General features: G+C 46.1%; 1 protein-coding gene across 3 annotated transcripts in view; it reads left to right on the plus strand.

Annotated features, from left to right (window-relative positions):
- LIMD1 (LIM domain containing 1) overlaps positions 1–13,289 on the plus strand; it is a 73,615-nt gene that overhangs the window by 42,862 nt on the left and 17,464 nt on the right. The window lies entirely within an intron of this gene.

Raw genomic sequence — 13,289 nt, forward strand, 5'->3', positions numbered from 1 at the left:
AATCACTGAAAGCCAGTGACGCCCAGCCCAACCTGGCCAGCAGGATCAGACGCTCTAGCAGTGGTATTTCTGCAGTGGGGCAAGTGCACTGTTCAAATCTCCCCAGGGGACTGCACGGTGTGTTTGGGGCTGAGCACCCTGGATTAGTGCCGGACTCCTCATCTTAGAAGCCTCTGGAAAAGGGAAGAGGAGGGAACTTGCTCTTAGTTGGATTGTGGCACAGAGATTCTGTGGAGTTTTAGACTCTGTGGCTTCCCAGTCTAAAGTTAACCAGGTGGCGTGGACCTGCCTGCTGACCTGCCAAACCTTGTTGGTGAGTCAGAGGCCTAGGTTCTAAGCCTCACACTCAGTCCTCACTGCAGTTTCCCATAACTCACATGCCTGAGAGTTTGTAGTGTGTCTTGATCCGTATTCACATTTATAAGATGATGAAAGACTGAAATGGATCAAAATGTCTACTGAACGTCCTCAGTGGAAGTGTAGGTGTTGTCTGGTTATCGGATTCTCTGGGTCCCTGGGCCTTCCCTTGTCTCAGAACTACATTAACTCTGTAAACTGCAGAATCCTAGTGTCAGCATAGGCAGTTCTTGTCCCTAACAATGCGAGCTCTAGTGGAGTTGCAGTTGTCGCCGCCCTGTGGAGACTGACCTTAATAAGCAAGTTCATTCCAGCATTTCTGAGGGTTTACACATTTATGGTTCTTTGTGGTCTCCCAGTTGTAGCATCTGTCGGCTCCCTCATTAAATGGTGAACTAAAAACACAAACGTCTCAGATTTTACTGGTCTGTACCAGAGTTGGTCATACCTTCTTTTAAAAATTGTCTTTCACTTACGACTCCTGCAACTGTTTCTCAATGTTTACTCCATTTTCCAAGAAAAAGGAAAATACTAACTGGAAGCTGTTTTTCTTCTCAACAATTACCATTTGAACTAAGAAAATTTGGTGGGGGAAAATCCTATTGAAAAGCCAGTTCATTCCCCCTGTGGCTGCGTGACTATCTGTGGGTTCCTTAGTGGGTTGAGTTCATCTTGCTTCACAGTATGACAAGCACACATTTAAGGAAGACACAGCTGGCTTGGGATTTTGCTTGTCTAGCATTTGAGGGGCTGTGGTCTGGTGTCTGTCTTACTGCTTCCTACTAGCTTATCACAGTCAGACTCAATTGCTCTTTCTCACTTCCATGTCTCTGATCACACTGCTTGCTCCCTCCGGACTCCTCTCCCCACCCACTTCATACACTTAAATTCTTTTCAACCTTTAGGACCCAGCTCAATGGCTGCCTCTTTCAGGAAGTCTTCGCTGTTCTACTAACAGGAAGGAACCTTTTCTCCTAAATTCAGCATGTGCTGCTTTCTTGCTGGTGGTCTCATGTAGACTGTGAACCATGCTCTATGTGACTGGTGACAGCAAGCCAGGCCTTAGAACAGAGCTGTTAAGGGAATGAGGACAGGGACTCCATCAGAGGGTGAGTGCAGCGGCATTCCTGTTTGCTGAGAAGCCTGTTTACATGCCCGCTGTGTGCAAACATACTGTTCTCCCTAGTGATGGAGCAGTTGGAGACTCAGGCATGCATCTGGCAGCTTCTCTTGGACACTGGAAGTAGTTTGCCTTTGTTCAGGTGACTTACTGCTGCCCTGTTAATGCAGGAGGAGGCCCAGGCACAGCATGTCCTGGACCTGCAGGTACTTGAGTTTGTCTCTGTGAACGTTGGCACCATGGAGATGGCATGGCTGGGTCAGTGTCCTCAGTCCCTCCCCTCCTCCATTGGTGGAAGACAAAGTGGGGGCCCACAGATGGGAACAGAATTTCTCAAGATTAAGAACCTAGCAAGGATGGCAAAACTGGACAGCTACATGCAAGAGAATGAAACTGGATCATTGTCTAACCCCACACACAAAAGTAAACTGAAAATGGATCAAAGACCTAAATGTAAGTCATGAAACCATAAAACTCTTAGAAGAAAACATAGGCAAAAATCTCTTGAATATAAACATGAGCAACTTTTTCCTGAACGCATCTCCTCGGGCAAGGGAAACAAAATAAAAAATGAACAAATGGGACTACATCATACTAAAAAGCTTCTGTACAGCAAAGGACACTATCAGCAGAACAAAAGGGCATCCTACAGTATGGGAGAATATATTTGTAAATGACAGATCCAACAAGGGGTTAACATCCAAAATATATAAAGAACTCACATGCCTCAACACCCAAAAAGCAAATAACCCTATTAAAAAATGGGCGGAGGCTATGAACAGACAATTCTCCAAAGACAAAATTCAGATGGCCAACAGGCACATGAAAAGATGCTCCAAATTGCTAATCATCAGAGAAATGCAAATTAAAACCACATTGAGATATCACCTCACACCAGTTAGGATGGCCACCATCCAAAAGACAAACAACAACAAATGTTGGCGAGGATGTGGAGAAAGGGGAACCCTCCTACACTGCTGGTGGGAATGTAAATTAGTTCAACCATTGTGGAAAGCAGTAAGGAGGTTCCTCAAAAAACTAAAAATAGAAATACCATTTGACCCAGGAATTCCACTCCTAGGAATTTACCCTAAGAAAGCAGGAGCACTGTTTGAAAAAGACATATGCATCCCTATGTTTATCACAGCGCTATTTACCATAGCCAAGAAATGGAAGCAACCTAAGTGTGCATCAGTAGAGGAAAGGATAAAGAAGATGTGGTACATATACACAATGGAATATTACGCAGCCATAAGAAGAAAATAAATCCTACCATTTGCAACAACATGGACGGAGCTAGAGGGTATTACGCTCAGTGAAATAAGCCAGGTGGAGAAAGACAAGTACCAAATGATTTCACTCATCCGTGGAGCATAAGAACAAAGCAAAAACTGAAGGGACAAAACAGCAGATTCACAGAACCCAAGAGTGGACTAACAGTTACCAAAGGGAAAGGGATGGGGAGGATGGGTGGGAAGGGAGGGAAAAGGGGAAAAAGGGGCATCACAATTAGCACACATAACTTGTGGGGGGGCACAGGGAAGGCAGTATAACACAGAGAAGACAAGTAGTGACTCTACAGCATCTTTCTACACTGATGGACAGTGACTGTAATGGAGTATGTAGGGGGGACTTGATAATGGGGGGAATCTAGTAACCACATGTTGCTCATGTAAGTGTACATTAATGATACCAAAATAAAAAACTAAATTAAAAAAAAGAACCTAGCAAGGGGCTGGCACCCAAGTCTGAGACTCTGGGATCTGGGTTAGCCTTGCATGTCCCCACCTTTCTGGTTGGTGAGTGTATACGTGTATGTGTATTTTCTGTTTTCCCATTTCATTTGTGAAAATAATTTAGCTTAAAACACTGTAGAGACATACTTCTGTAGATACACATGTACACACTTCTTCGATTTTATTGATATTTTATTAAAATGAAATGTTAGGATCTTACCAAGTTCACACACACACACAAGGAAAGGCCAAGGCTTGACTGATTTGACTGGTAAAAATACAACGAGCCACGTTAGGTTGAGACAGCTTATACTGTCATGCTGAAGGACATGCCGATGGTGCCAGCTTCCCAGGTCCTTGTCCTGCACACCATAAAGGAGGATATCGAGGCAAAAGGGCCAGAAACTGCAGTGCGGCTGGAGCTGAGCAGCCAGTCCTAGTCGTTCTGTTGGGGGCGCTGGGGCAGAGAGCCTGGCTCATCAGAGGTGAGGGACCGCCAGGCGCTCAGGGGGGAGGAGCTGCTCTCATTGCAGCTGCGCCCCGCCTCCTGTCCTCTCGTATCCTGGGAGGACAGCACGGTGTTCCTGGGCCTTTGGCTGGTTCAGGTTCCCCCTGGCGCTGCGGGGTTCCCTCGCAGACGCACACGCTGCTGGGGAAGCAAGCAAGGAGAGTTCATTTGTAGCTGTGAGAACATGACAACCGCAGAGAGAACAGTAAAGGCAGACACCTGTTATGCTAATCCACACGGGTGTTTTCACTTGCGTGCTTTCCCTTCTCGGTTTTGTACAGATTTACACACATTTGTTAAAGTTGTGGTCATAGAGTATAAACAGTGTTGCATCCAGTTAGATTTAATATGTCATAAATTCATCCACATCTCTGCTGTCTTCATATTAATCATTTTAACAGTTGCATAGTAATTGACTGAGTCATACCAGTTTTGTGGCATTTAGCTCATCTTGGGGTTCTTGGTCCTTACACAGAGCCCCAGCTCCTGTCTCTGTGTGCATATTTTTACCCCTCTGCTGAATTGTTTCCTTGGTGTTTGTTCCCAGAAGTAAGCGTTCTGGGTGCGATGTGTTGGCATTTATGTGGTTTGTGAAAGTTCCCTTTTTTCCTGATGTGCCCCCAGGCAGCCAGCATGTTTGGTTGCCTTGGAGATGTGAGCTGTGGGTCATCCACCCCACCTGCAGGCATTGCCCTCCAGAAGTGGCTGTGCCCCCAGCTGGACACTCTCAGGAAGCTGTTGGCATGCTGTGGGATGGGAGGGAGGGTCAGCTGAGAGGACAGGCACGGCCTTGGCAGGCGGCCACCAACGCTTGTGTCTGGACACCGTGAGTCAAGTGGCCTGTTGGAGAAAAAGCTGGCTCCTCTCTGTGGCTTGAAAGAGGTAGAATGAAAAGAAACAGTATGCTGACTTGTGGGGTCCAGTGGAGTTCTCCTTGGCACCTTCCAGAGTAGACCAAGAGAGAAAAAGATGGCATGGCTCTCTATCCTCACTCCAGGCAGTTTTAGGTCCAAAAAGTAAGATTTTGTTCATTTTGTAAAGTCTAGACAAATTGCATCCTGGAGTCAAGGTGAAACCTGTTTGCCATGTCAGTGCTCATGGTTCTATTATTTTTCATCTGTATAAGCTGGAAAATGGTGGACTAGGTAAGAGATTTGTCCCCTGAAGTCCGTAGAACATGAGGGGGCCCAGGTCCTGGGGGTGGGCAGCCTGAGGCTGATGGGGACTGTGCCCAGTGCAGGCCTGAGCTCAGAAGGCCACTAAGGGCCGGATGGGGTCCACTCAGGACAGTGCTGAGATACGCAAGTCAAGGCCACAACAGGGGACTTTTGGTGTTGTGGCCTAGTGCTTATATTCCTGGGTGGAGATGCACTGTGATCTTCCAGCTGTACCTTTGGGAAGACAACACAATAAAACTAAGAATCTATGCCATTGTCCATCCCACCTTCCCAAAACTAAACTTCCATGCTGGTTAAAGGCTGAATGGATTTTTTAGTGAAATATCGCATATTTAGGCTCAATCAGGGGACAATCTTAGTTAGTGAAAAGCCTGCATCTAGAACACTAAAAAAGCACCATTCATTACCTAAGTAAATAATACAACTAGAACTAAACCCACTATTGTGGAACAGAGGCTCTTGATGAGTGAATCAGTGATTAGTGGCTCATCAACCAGTAAGTTTAGAAGTACAGGAGGTTCCTGGGCAGCGCTTTTGTTTTGTTTTACAGAGTCTTCTGCCTCTGAAAGCACATTTACATTTTCCATTGACTTGTGTACTAGCTTATCAACCCAGTGTTTGAAAATGCTCACAAATTCTGAAATAACTGAGCTTGGACAAGGGAGGTCTTCTTTTAATTCATGGCAGGCCTGCTTCCTTAAAACAGTCACCACAGTATTTACTGGTAATTTATAGGTGAGCTTTCTAGTTCACTGTCAGCCTGACCCCACAGCAGCTCACTGAATCCTTGTAACAATCTAGTGAGGTCAGCCTTATTGTCCCCTCATCTTGAAGGTTAGCAGAATTTTGTTGGCTTGTGGTTGGTTACGTTGCTGTAACCAGGGCCAGTAGCATGGCTGGCCCTTGACCCAGAACCGTAAAGGTCCACAGCCCTTGTTCCCAGCACTATATTAAATTACTTTTGCACAGAAATCCCCTTTCTCTCTGAGCAAGGAGAGGAAGGAAGCCGAAGAAAGGAGTTGGCTCTGGACAGGCTGTGGCTCATAGGATCTGAACTCTCTGATTCAGTGGCTGCCTTAGAGCCATGTGGTACCAAGGGTCAGGTTTTGGATACTCTCAAGTTGTGATGCAGAAGGGCACCCTGGGACTTGGCATAGGGGAGACAGGTCTCAATAGTGGGATGTCCCCAAAGGAGAGATGGATTAAAGGCTTTGATTAGAGGTCTGTTCCTTCTCGAGGCCTTTGATCCCTGACTTTCTGCGCCTTCGAGCCATCCCAGTATTTCTCATCATGTTCAGCATTGATGTATGAGCTGAGTGAACGGAAAAAGCTGAAGATTGGGGATGTGAGAAAGGAAGAGTGGGCAGATACTGAAGGAAATGAGTGGGTGAAGGAGAAATCAGGAAGCTGCTGAATTAGATGAGCTGGGCAAAGGGCTGTGCTGGTTGGAAGCAAGCAGGGGGTGCTTCTACTTGGTGTGTTGTTGAAGTGTCTCCAGTAAACCCAGTTCTGCTGGGTGATCAGAATTGGAACCAGATGTGGTTTCCCAGATGAGACTTGGTTGATCCAGTCAGAGGCCATGGAGTCCCTGACAGTGGGAGAACATTGGATTCTTTGTGCTGTGACATTAATGGAATCTGGGATTTTTGAGCTTCACTGTAGATGGTAACTCCAGGGCATGAATTGCCATATCTACATTCCAAGTGCCTGATACTGCACGCACATGGTTTTGGGTGGAAATCTGCAAACTTTTCCTTCCGCAGTCTCAGACCAAGAGTGATGATAACAGGTGGCACCCAAAGTATCACCTGTCTCCTGGAGTCTAAGGAGAATGGAGAGGGCTCTGATACACCAGTGGGCTCTACCCCCTGATTAGCATGAAGATGTTGCCCTGGGTACCTCATTTCAGAGCCAGAAGCCTGGCTTTAGGGAGTAAGATCTTTTCTGGAGGTCAGAACTTTTTATTGGCATCATAGGCACTGCATGGGTCTCCTGGCCCCTCTTGTTGTGCTGAGACCATTTTTTCTTTTCTCAAATGTTCTGTCTCTCACATGTTTCCTGAAATTTCTGTCTCCACCTTTGGCCTTATGATCGTTAATTTTATGTGTCAACCTGACTGGCCCATGGGTGCCCAGGTGTTTGGTCAAATTCTCTTCTGCATGTGTCTGTGAGGGTGTTTCTAGATGAGAGTAACAGTTGGTAGACTGAGTAAAGCAGATTGCTCTACCTCAGGCGGGTGGCCCTCACACGAGCAGACGAAGGCCTGAATAGCCAAAACTGCTGAGACTCCTGAGAATAAGGGAAGTTCCTCTTGCCTGACTGCCTTTCGACAAGCAGGGGCAACCTGTTTGTTCCTGCCTTTTGATTGCAGCTATCCCATCAGCTCTTCCTGGGCCTCCACCTTGCCAACTGCACGTCTTAGGGCTTGTCAGCCTCCTCAGCCATGTGAGCCAGTTCCTTATAAGTCGTCTCTCTCTCTTTCTCTCTACACACGTGTGCATACGCACATGGAGCAGGCGCGCACGCACACACACATCCTATTGGTTCTGTTCCTCTGAAGACCCTGACTAATTCAGGCCCTCCTTCCTTCCTCCCTGTCTTGTCTCCCCTCACTGACCATGGTGCGTCTGTATCTCTGATGCAGGTTGTAACATCAGCCACCATCTGTGGAGTATTCACTCTGTCTTCTCGCTTGCTTCATTTACCTCCCAACCATGCTCATTTACATAAAAGGAGGTGAAGTGACCCAGCTCAGTCCAGGGGCCTTGCAGTGTGTGTTTTTTGCCTCCTCATCCATGGTCCTTACCCTTTATGTCACTCATAGTCAAGAGGGGCCTGTGTTACCAGGCAGAGCCCTGGCTCCACCGCACAGATCCAGATTCCTGAAACCTATGGAGTAGAGGCCTGTGTGTGCACATGCGTGATGACCATCCCAGGGGCCCTGATGCAGCCAGCTGGGAACTTGGGGATACATGGAACACAGTAACAACAACTTGTAATGTCCCTCTCTGATAATCCTAATATCTGGGTCAGACTGCCATAGATTGACAAGTTTCTTCATTATGGGTTGTTTTCCAGTTTGTGCATGCCTGGTAATCTTTGCTTGGATGCCAGACATGAATTTCACCTTAGTGAGTGCTGGATATATTTTGTATTCCTTTAAATCTTCTTGAGCTTTGTTCTGGCATGCAGATAAGTTTTTTGGAAACAGTGATTTTTCCAGTCTGGCTTTTTATGATTAGTTTGAAGCAAACCTCATTCTCAGGCTAATTATTCCCCATTCTCAGGGCAGCACCTTCCTGAGTATCCCCCTCAGTGCCCCATGGGTTCTCCGTTTCCTCAGGCTAGCTGGTGGAAGTGGCACTGTTTCCAGCCCTTGGGAGCCCAGGGCACTGTGCTCTGTCATCCTTTTGGACACTTTCCCCCTGGCCTTGGTTGGTGCCGTCATTCACACATGTGCAGATCTGAGCTCTGCCGACGCTCGAAGGAGACACCCTGCAGGTCACCAGGACTTTTGCTCTGTGCAGCATTCTCTTTCCTGATCCAGATGTTGGTCTGGCATGGTGGGAATGGAAAACAAAAGGAGAATGGGTGTGTAAAACTATAAGGAAAAAAAGACTCGGGAGTGGCCAGTGTGCAGAGAATTGGAGTGGGGAGCAGGGTTGCTCACAGTGTGGTCAGTAGGAGAGAGGCACAGCACTTGAGACTTTAGAAATTTTAATAACAATATTGACAGAGTAAATTGTGTCTTGGATTTTATATGTTTCGTTTCCCCACATTAATGTATTTTACAAGGAAATAAGTCTGACATGGAAATTAAAAACAAAACAAAAACCTGGCCTTTTACAACAGAGGAATTTAAGAAAGGGGTGACCTGGGGAATTTGGACCAAGGGGGAGGTGGAGGCAGGTGAGACTTTTCGCTCAGGTTGGTTTCAGTGGAGGAAATTGAAGGTCGCTGAAGGGATCCTGGCAGCAGTAACTTACACTAAATACTAGTGGGAACCAGCCCTTTCTTGGGTCCCCCACTGTGGTCCCCTGGTTTGTCCTCTCCACACACCCTGAACCAAGGGACCTAGGGGTTAGGTGACCAGCCAGCCTCTCATTTCTGGCAAGCGGCACAGCCGAGGACCCCACCCTGGGCATTTTTCCACAGTGCACCCCTTTGCCCTCCGAGATGGGATGAGCTTAGAAATCCAGGCTGACGGTTTAATTTGAGCCAAACCAGTGTGGTTGGTTTCTTTCTGTCACTTTGTATTAATAGGTTTTAAGAGTTTATCTATTTTGGAAGAAGCCGCTTAAAGAAGCAGAGGAGGCAGACCTTGAGCAGCAATGTAATGTTGTCTGGCTGCCCTAGTCCCCAATGGCCATGGTATTCCAAATATTCTTCAGTCGGAACTGAATTCTGCATGTCATTTTATTTTAATTCATTTAGATCTACACACACATAGCCACATATGGCTGGCAGCCACTGTGGACAGCACAGGTGCAGCTGCCACTCGAGGCGTCACGGTGAGCACAGCCTGCCAGTCGCTGGCTTCTCCTCGTCCTCCTCAGGATCTCCTCGTTGTTGGGAAAACCTTGCCTTTTTAGTTTTCAGGGAGGTGTTTTGGAAACTGAAGTTTGTGGTGAAGTCTTCTAGCCAAGGGGCAATTACTTTTCCAGAACAGAGAAGTCATTTCTGCTTCTTGAGGGAAGGGAAAGTGGTGAGTACTGCAAGTTTAGTTTCATCAGGCAGATGAAACAGCTGCCCTCTCTCGGCAATGCCCCAACTGCTCTTCCCTTCCTCAGGCTGCCCTGGCCTCACCCACATCTGCCTCTTGCCTTCTGAAGGTGCCTCTGGAAGGCAAATAGAACGTCATCATTCTGTCTATGGGAAGTGGCTTTTTGGAGTGGATTCTTGATGAGGCTGTACACTTATTAGTCAATGTTTTATAAACTACTGTTACTAGAAAATAAACAGCAACTTTGACTACTATATTTTAAACCTCTGGAAAAACTGTGCACATCTCTAGCTGTTGCCTGGGGTTCCTCTGCCAGAGCAGGACGATTCTGAAACTAGAATCACAAAGATGTAACACTACCATCCTTCCCCCGCAACAGCTTCAGACTTAACACTGGTTGCTCAGGGATGGTCTAGGTCTTCCCACTCTTGTGTGACCGAGATGAACCACATCAAGTGGAAACCCTGGTTCAGAGGTGGGCCTGAGGCACTGCCTGACAGTGGTTCTCCGGCTGTGGCTGCTGACACTACTGTCTGCAGCACCTCAGAAAGACATTCCCAGGCCCCTCCTGGGCCTACCCAATCAGAATCTCTGGGCTTAGGGCCCACAGTCTGTGTTTTAACAAACCCACCAGGTAGTTCCAGAGCGTGCTAAAGTTTGAGAACCACTGGCCTGATTTTCTGGTGTTTGCCCCTTGGCCATTACGTTTCGCCTTGTTTCTCTGGGCACCGGTACAGCCACAGCTGGCTCCTGGGTGTCACACCTCCAGGTATGTGTCACCTTGGCAAGTCAGTGAGGGCAGTGAAACCTGCCCCCACTCAAGGGAGCAGAGCAGGGAAGTGGCTTGATCAGAAGGCCAGAAAATCCTGTTTCGCCCTTCTGTGAGCAATCTGTTTTGGGATAAGGATAGTATAGTGTGGAGAGTAGAGTGTTGGCTTTGCCTCAGAGAGACCTGGGTTCAAATCCCAGCTCTTCTACTGAGATCTAGCCGCATGGACAAGTTTGCCTGACTGGCTTAGCACTTTACGTAATGTAGTAAGTGGAGTTGAACCTCCCATTACTGCAGGCCTCATGAAATGGTCCGGTCTGCCTCCTGCACTGGCCAGCCTGGGCTTCTCAGTGAGCTGCGGCTGCGCCAGTGTCCTGGTTCTGGTCGTGGTTTGGTGCCACCTAGTGGTGGTTGGCCGCTCTAGCTTATATGTCGGTGAGCCCAGTTCTGGATCCTGCCCTTGAGTGGAACTTTCAGAACGGCGGCCGTGATTCTAGGAATTTCCAAGTGAGTTGGTGTCTCTTTGATTGGTCAGATCATGCAGGACAGATCTAGAGAAGAAAACTCCCTCTGTCTCCCTGCTTTTCAAGACGAGGTTGCTTGCAGTTTTTGGCCTGGCCTCACCTTTCCCTCAGTGTGCCTGCAGTGGAGGTCATCACAGGAGATTTGTACATGATGGTCAGAACAATTTAGTGAGATGCAGAGCACATAAAAAGTGTTTTAAAAAATGAAAATTCCCCTCCGTTTCCTGGTAGGAGGAGAGAAATTGGATTCTACCGATGTGCACTCAACAGGCATTAAGTAGCGCAGGGGGCTCATGGCATGAAGGAGCAAGCAGCGCTTCAGAGTAAGGCAAACCTGGGTTCCCATCCTGGCCACTTACTGCCTGGGTAAGTCTTTCTCAGCCTCAAAATTTATAAAATGGAGATCGTAACATTTAACCTATAAAGACTGTGTTTTTATGAAAACAAAAGGACATTCAGAATTGGGAGCAATTCTGGATTGTCAGTCCCAGGATTCCCAAGCGCAGTCAGTTCCCTCATCCTCGCACTGCTACTTGGGACTGACACGTGATGAGTTCTGTTTCTGCATGATTCTTTGCTCTTCCCTTCGTCAGGCTGCCCTGGCCTCACCCACATCCGCCTCTTTCCTTCTGAAGGTGCCTCTGGAAGGCAAATAGGACATCATCATTCTGTCTATGGGAAGTGGCTTTTGGAGTGGATTCTTGATGAGGCTGTACATTTATTAGTCAATATTTTATAAACTACTGTTACTGGAAAATAAACAGCAACTTTGACTACTATATTCTAAACCTCTGGAAAAACTGTGTGCACTTTCCCACTGACAGAAACCTAGCGTAGTGGGGTGTTTGTGGGCTCCTCTGTACAAGGTACATGGCAGGACCAGGACAGGAACGGGGGCTTGTGATGCAGTAATATGTGTGGCTATGTTTTTAAACATTTTGAACACTTTTTTAATATATGAAAGTTCTAAATACAGTATTTGAAACATAGAAGGCAACTACAAATGTTAGTTTTTTTCTCCCACTGACAAAATACAAAATAGTAAATTTGGATGTGAGATCCAGTGTCTAAAATCAGGTGGTCTTTTAAAGCTGAAGTAAAAACTGGAGTTTGGGCCCTTCAGACAGAGTAAGGCCCCACCCTCTCAGGTCTGTAGGGAAGTCTTGACCTTTTTTTTTTCCTGGAATATAGGAAAAGCAGATAGAGCCTCTAAGCCTCTTCCCTCATTGCTGGGGTCTAGACATGTGAGTGTCTCAGCTCCTGACACTGGCAGCAAGAGGTCAAGTCAGCTGGGCAATCTTCAAAATGATAAAGTAATGCCTGTTCATTATTAAAAGTTTTGGGAAGTGCAGGGAAGTATAAAGAGGCAACTAGTGAACAACCCTCCTGGACCTGTGCTTGCACGAGCACATACATACACGTCTGGTAGATACAATATATATCCACTGAGAGGCCCTGGCACTCTAGGACAGATTGCTTTTCCAGTCTTTTTGCTTTGATTTTCTTCTTTACATAGCTAGAATACACAATTTTCAGATCTTATTTTTATACTTGTCATATTATTACATAAGGGTTTTCTTTTAAAAATTAAAATACTATTTTCCAGATTATAAATACATAATTCTAGAAAAATTTAACATAAAAAAAGTATGAAGCAGCCAGAGAAGGGTAAGATTACTCAAGGGAGGAACAACCTAAGACAGGCACAGTCGCAGGGGGGCCATCAGGTGAGAAATTGGGGATCAACAGAGGTGAGGCTTAGAACCTCACCCCCCCTGTTCTGAGAGAAATCTTCTGCATACGTGGATGTTGTATTGCCCTTGTCTAGCTTGGATTAACACATAGTCTACAGGCACACACCTGATCATCTACATTTGCTCTCTTACAACACTAAACTATGTTTTCTACCTTTATCTTGTATCTACCTACCACTTCAGCATTTTTATTAAAAAAATAATAATAAGGGAGAAATGTGGGATTCACATATAAATCAAGTATAAAAATCAAACGAATAATCATATCTGACTTGATTGTTTATAGTTCATGATGTGTGATCAAAACTGAAAGTTTCTGTGATATGACTGCCCTTGCACTGTTCACCATGTAAGAACTTATTCACTATGTAAGAACTTGTTTGTTATGCTTCAGAAGATTGGAGACTGTTGAGAATTAGGCTTGGGGTTGATTAATGATTGTGCATTGAGTCCCCTATACAGAATTTTATTGTTGTTAACAACCATTTGATCAATAAATACGAGAGACGCCCTCTCAAAAAAAAAAAAAGATTTATTAAAAGGTCTATTACAGAAAAAAAAAAGTATGAAGCAAAAAGTGAAGTTTCTGATATTATCTGCTAATAAGCCTAATAATAGAA

Source organism: Manis pentadactyla, chromosome 1 (assembly GCF_030020395.1).
Source record: "Manis pentadactyla isolate mManPen7 chromosome 1, mManPen7.hap1, whole genome shotgun sequence".
NCBI classification, from domain to species: domain Eukaryota; kingdom Metazoa; phylum Chordata; class Mammalia; order Pholidota; family Manidae; genus Manis; species Manis pentadactyla.